This window comes from Arachis ipaensis, chromosome B08, assembly GCF_000816755.2.
Source record: "Arachis ipaensis cultivar K30076 chromosome B08, Araip1.1, whole genome shotgun sequence".
NCBI lineage: Eukaryota > Viridiplantae > Streptophyta > Magnoliopsida > Fabales > Fabaceae > Arachis > Arachis ipaensis.
The window spans coordinates 125709396-125715779 of record NC_029792.2 but is presented as its reverse complement, the minus strand read 5'-3'; the positions used below and the strand labels follow the sequence as shown (position 1 = coordinate 125715779).

Sequence of the window (6384 nt, the reverse complement as noted above, 5' to 3'; positions counted from 1 at the left end):
TTTTTTTTTTTGAGTCTAAAATGTATATCGCCTGTTGGATTTTTGCTCCTCCTTCAATATGTTAAAGAATAATCTCTAATCCTAATAATGCCAAATAATAATAAAAAAAATTGAAAATATGGTTGAGGACACAACAAATGCAAAGAGCAATAAAGCTCATTTATAGTTATTGCTTCTTTGCAACATCAGGTTTTCTATCAATTATTTAAGGTAAAAGCTGCCAACCACCTTTAAAATACTAATTATGCTTAAAGCACCTTAATATCAAATGGTAGGGTATGACAAATAAAAGAATGCTGCTTTCAACTTTGGTTTTCACTTGTTGATAACGCAAATAAATAATGAAATCGCGATGGTGTAACTATTTCTTATTTCACCAATAAATGAAGAAAGATATTACTGTTGTTATTAGGGTTTTGGTCATGGGGTGAATTTCACACCCTTTTTTTCCCTTAATTTTCTTTTCTATTTAATAGTACAATTCTTTTAACGGCTTTAAAATTTTGAAATTAGAATTACAAATTATTTGTACGAAACTACGAATTAACAATTAAAGTTGTAATATGGACAATAATTTTTTCTTGTAATACTATATCAGAAACGTATTTATTATTAGGCGAATGCTACCATACCTTCTCTAAAATAAAGGATAAATTACCTCCTGATATATATAGTGCTTATAATTATAATTAAGTTGAATGTTAATCATAATAATTAGGTATATATTCTCTACTTTTCTTTCTCTTTTTTGTAATTATTTAAATTTAGTTTAGTACCGCCCGTCTATGGTGGTGGTGGTGGTTGTCACCACCGAAGAAATCTCTTTGCGATGAACTCACAAATCCATCAACAAGGTGTAAATACGTATTCATCTCGTTATACGTGGTAACATTTGTGCTATCGTGGTACGAAAAATTTCTGCTACATAGGCGCCACTCCTTCCCAACCTCAGCATACACCCACTGCGCCTCCTCCACTCTCTTCTGTATGGTGATAACATCTTCGGAGTTCACTATCTGCAAAATTTTTGTCCTATGAAAGTGATTAAATTCTTGTGCATAATTGTCACCTCATCTTGCAAATCCTATATTGTCTGCAATTGAATTCGACTTGATCTCCACCTCATCGACAACAATGTCTTTAATCTCATGAGGATCCAAATCTACCATCCCTTGAAACTTGTATTTGACATCATCAACAACAATATCTTTAACTGTGTTTATGACTTGAGGATTTGAAGAATCTTTTCAAATGTCTTTATGACTTCTGTCATCACGGACCATAATCTCTCCTCTACCTTCAAGTCCATCAATTGCATTTGTAAAGATATCTTCCACTTCATAAAACTCATCTGGTGAATCACTTTCAATATATATATCACAAGGGGTAATTTACCCTTTATTTTAGAGAGGGTACGATAAAATTCACCTTATTATTATCGTATTTTTGTCAAAAATATCCAACAATAATCAACGTCGAATTTATCGTAAAAAATTCTGATGGTCACCGTTTGAAAATTGAATTTAAGATCTTATTAACGTCAAATATATGAAAATTCGACGGCAAATCCCTAACAAAATTTGGCGCCAATCGAAAACTTAATTAGCGTGAACATTACCATTGAATACTGTGTTAGAATTTTCAACAATAATGCAAACAAAAACAAACCATTTGGATCCGACATAATGTTTAACTAAATTAAAATTCGAAGCTCCTCCTTCATTTATGCGCAGCGCCCCCTTTCCCTCACCATCTTCCTTTCTCGATCTCCTCCACTCTTTGCCATCCCACTACTTCCATTGGTTTGTCGTCGTTTCTCGTTACCATCATGCCCCAACCCCCATTTCGTCATCGTCCTCCTATTTGCAACTTCCTTCGTCCTTTCATTTTCTTCCTCTGCCATCTCCATCCCATCCCATCCCATCCCCTTTTTGAAGCACTCTGCATGTATAGTTGACCACTTAGGCCAGGACTTAGCAATCCCAGCAAAGTGTGAAGGGAGGGCATGAGTCAAACCTTTTTATACAAGTGGATCCAAATATGGTGTGGCTCGAATAAACATGTGGAAAGCCATATAAGAACAACATTTATAATAAATGATCCTTCTTATTCTATAAGAAAGTTGTTAGATACTGTCGGATTTATCGACAGGTTTAGCATAGAATAAATCCAACGGTATAAATTTCACTTGTAACTGTTTATCAGCGATTTTTTTTGTCCGCTGCTAATTACCGGCGGATATAAACTTTTAATTGGCGAAATTTTGGAGCTTGTTACCGTCAAATTTTTTTCGATAAATCCGACGGTAAACTTAAACATTAATTTTAAAAAAAAATAAAAATTCAATATATAATTTTAAATATATCTAATAAGGATTTCATCTTCAGTCTCAAGGTCTTCCACTAAAAATACCACTCTTTTGTAATTCTTCTTTCTCAAAAGATTCTTATACTACCTAGTAATATAGTTTAAGAAATAAATTAGGAAAAAAAATCTTTAATGAGCTATGACAATGAGAAGATGCACAGGTGACTATTAAACGAAAAATGTTGCTTGTATTTTGAAAATCAATCTAAATTAAAATTGTAGATATAGATCAAGATAATAAACTAAGACTAAAATAAGTTAAATAAACCAGCCATAAGAGACCGTTAGTTCAGTAATGCAACTCAATTAGAAATTCAAATCACAATGCAAAAGCAAAAAAAGAGCACAATGAGAAATTCAAAATGCACAACAATAGAGAGCACAATGCAAAGGCAAAAAATGCAAGCCACAAAACAAATATGAGGAAAAAAAACTAATCCATAGTAGGTAGATACAAATATTCAACATGCTGGATTTTAAATCGAAGTATAAAACATACATCTATCAATGAATAAGTTAAAAAAAAGCTTCCGTTACAAAGCATATATCTGTCAATAAATAACATAAAAAGCTCCCACAAATAAATGACTTTTACTTGCTGCATGTTACTTATTATTACTTATTATTACTGGTTCACATTATGTCTACCTTTAGTGGTATATGATTCCATTTATGATATTAACTGTTCATTTAACTGCAGACCATGTATATAAGAAAACTTTCATACAAGATGATTCTACAAATGAAATACTTAATAACAAGGTCAGCATAAGTGCTTATGGCGATGGGGGGCTAACGGCGAGAGAGAAAGAGAAAGGGGAGAGAAGTGAGGTTAATGATGTTATAGAAATAGAAAGGAAGGGTTTGTAAATTTGAATTTAGGGTCAATTTTACCGATGAATTTATCGTCGAAAAAATCCATCGGTAACACACGGCCTATGACCAAAACAGTGCGTTTCATTTAATTACTTTATCGTCGAATTCTCCCTAAATCCAACCGTAATGATCGTACCAATTTTTCTTTTTTTTCCTCCAATAACCTATGAATTTATTGTCGGAAATCCGAATCCAACAGTAACTTTTTTTACCTGATGAATTTATTATCAAATTTGTCAATAAATATGTCGGTAAAATCGCTGCTAACTTTCGACGCTAAATTCAATAGTAAATCCGATGATTTTCAACATTTTTCTTATAGTATTGATAAGCACTATTAGCTCAAACCCTTTGACAGGGTCTCCACATTAGCTACCAATACACCTCCAACCTTCCTAAAAGATGATCACGGAGTTGTGTGAGTGAGTCCACAATCTCACGCACACAAGGCCTACATGATCAATGTCAACGCCTATATGAGATTTAATTTGGTAAAGTTTTTATTTTTCAAAAGTAGCTTATAAAAATTAATTTTTAAAAGATGATTTTTTAAAAATGGTAGCATTATGTTTGTTAAATCAAATTAAAAATAGTTTTTAATAAACACAAACAACAATTGTATTTAGTAAAATAGCTTTTAAAATTAAAAAAAAAGTTTAGGGGTCAGCACTTTTATTAAAATTTGGCCAGCACTTAACCAACAAAAGAAAAGCGAGTAATTTCACACTATTGGATGAAATATCACACTATTAAAAACACCAATGATAACTAATTGATGACTACAAATCACAAAATTGAGGTAAGTATCACAGTAGTCCCTGAAGTTATCCTCGAGCCTCAAAGTAATCCCTGAAGTTAAAAATTAGTCGTAACCGTCCCTGAAGTTGATCTCCGGTACTCATAGTGGTCCTTCTAGTGAATTTCGTCCAGCTGGCGCAAACGAAAAGCTGACATGGCGTCGTTGGTGACACGTTAGCAGCGCAACGGCTAGCTGATGTGGCGCAGTAAATATTTTGGACTCAATTTGGTCCCTAATTTTAGGTTAAAAACCCTAACCCCCAATTGACTCTCTTCTCCTCTCTTCTCCATCGCACTCTTCTCCTTTCTTCTCCATCGCACACGCTGTTCTCCTCTACTCTCCATCACACTCTTCACTCTTCATTTCTCCCTTCGATCGTCATCTTCTCTGCGTCTATTGGATTCCGTAAATGATGATGTCCCCGAACAAATTCCCGGCGGATCGAGGCTCTCCTCCTCAACCTCTAAGGTGAGAAAAACCTAAAATTCTCCCCATTTCTCTAATATTTTGCTTTTGGATATGCACATTATTAAACGGTTATTTCTAATTTGTGGCAATATTTATTATTATTGGGTTTTATCCTGTGACAATGGAATAGGAGATTTCTGCTTTATGGTATTTTTTAGTGTGCCAATGTTTTAGCATTTGATTGTAGTCATTATCTTAATGTTTCAGTTGTTTTAAGAACTCGGTTGTAGCCACTGGTTCAAAATTTTTATGATGATTATTCCTACCTTACCATGCTGTCTAATATGTACTAGATTAGTTTGATTTGTGTTTGTAGTTGGTTCCGTGCTAGTATGTTACTGTGACACATTGACACAGTAGACAAGATAATATTAGGAATCAGTGTGGATTGTGGACAAATTTAGTGTATCATTTACTATAGGAAAGACATGACTATCTAGTTTTATGTGACTTATCAATTAATAATGATAATATAAGAAAGTCTTGGGTGGTCTGGTCTTGGGAGAATAAGATAGTGGATGCTAGATTAAGAAGATTATATTGGATGTTTGGTAGGAAAATATTTAAAAATGGGCGGTTCTAACTTGTAGACAATATTAGTAAGAAGAGCTTGGATTTAGATGGTGTGTTTCAGTGTTTGTGGATATGGTTTCTGGTAAGATACAAAGATATTGTTTGATTTATGTAGTTGATGTGGTGCAGTAGAGAAAAGCTTTATTGTACTCAGGAATTTCTGAGTCTCCTGACATTCTACTATGCCATACTGATTAGTGATTAGGTTTGTTCTTAGCGTGCTGATCATAATCTTCCGTTTATAGACAAACACCATTGCAAATTATTCATGTTGCTGCAAATTTCATGAGGATATGGTCGATATACTCCATGTATCGCTACTTAACCCAAAGTGGAGCTTTGGTTGTTCTTTTCTTGTTTGCCTGCATAGCTCCTGCAGCAATTCTCTTTTTGATTTTGCAAAAGCCTTGAAAGGGCAGGCTACTTTCTAATACACAGGTAAATTTAATTGTTTTCATCTTAGGACAGAGTGTTATATACAAACCAATACATTCATATCCAAAGGTTTTAGTGATATGAACAGTCCTTGACTAGTACCATTTGTTTTTCAGGTTGTGCCATCCATAATAAATGGTGCTATAACAGCACTGTATTTTGTCTTGTGGGAAAAGGGACTGAGATCATGTGGACCAGTTAGGTTGGTTTTAGTATGCTTGTAGAAAATTTTAGTTTGTAAAATTAGTGTGCCATATTATTAGTCTTTAACTATGTCTTTTTACTCATGCAGCATCTTGAATGAAATTCATTCGCATAGAACCCTGATAACTGATTTACAGTTTGTCATTGACCAATTGTTGTCCGCTGCCATCATTATATAGTTATTTCTTCATTATATTAGTATTGCGCATATTGAGTGATGCTTGAAATCAGATTTTTAATTTTTTTTAATGAACTTAACATAGTTATTCTCTTTCTTACTAATTCAGAGCAATACTGTCTGAGTATTCTGGTGATGTCCTTGAGGTACTATCTGCACTGTTATATGGGAGGAGAAGTAATTTGTGGAAAAAGGTGAAACTTTCATATTGTAATATTCATAGATATATCATACAAATGTGTCCTCATGATGCTTCCAAATGATCATGGGTTGTTAGAGCTCCCAGCTGCGTTGCTAGCGCTAGTCATAACGTGTGGTTTTCGAAGATGAAGAAGACACTGAAGACTCACCTCTGGTGCGACGGAGAGTAGAGGAGAACAGCGTGTGCGATGGAGAAGAAAGGAGAAGAGAGTCAATTGGGGGTTAGGGTTTTTAACCTAAAATTAGGGACCAAATTGAGTCCAAAATGTTTACTGCGCCACGT

The 6384-nt window shown here is 34.1% G+C and overlaps 1 pseudogene; it reads left to right on the top strand.

The window, feature by feature from the left end:
• LOC107611710 lies at nt 4403-6163 on the top strand (annotated as a pseudogene).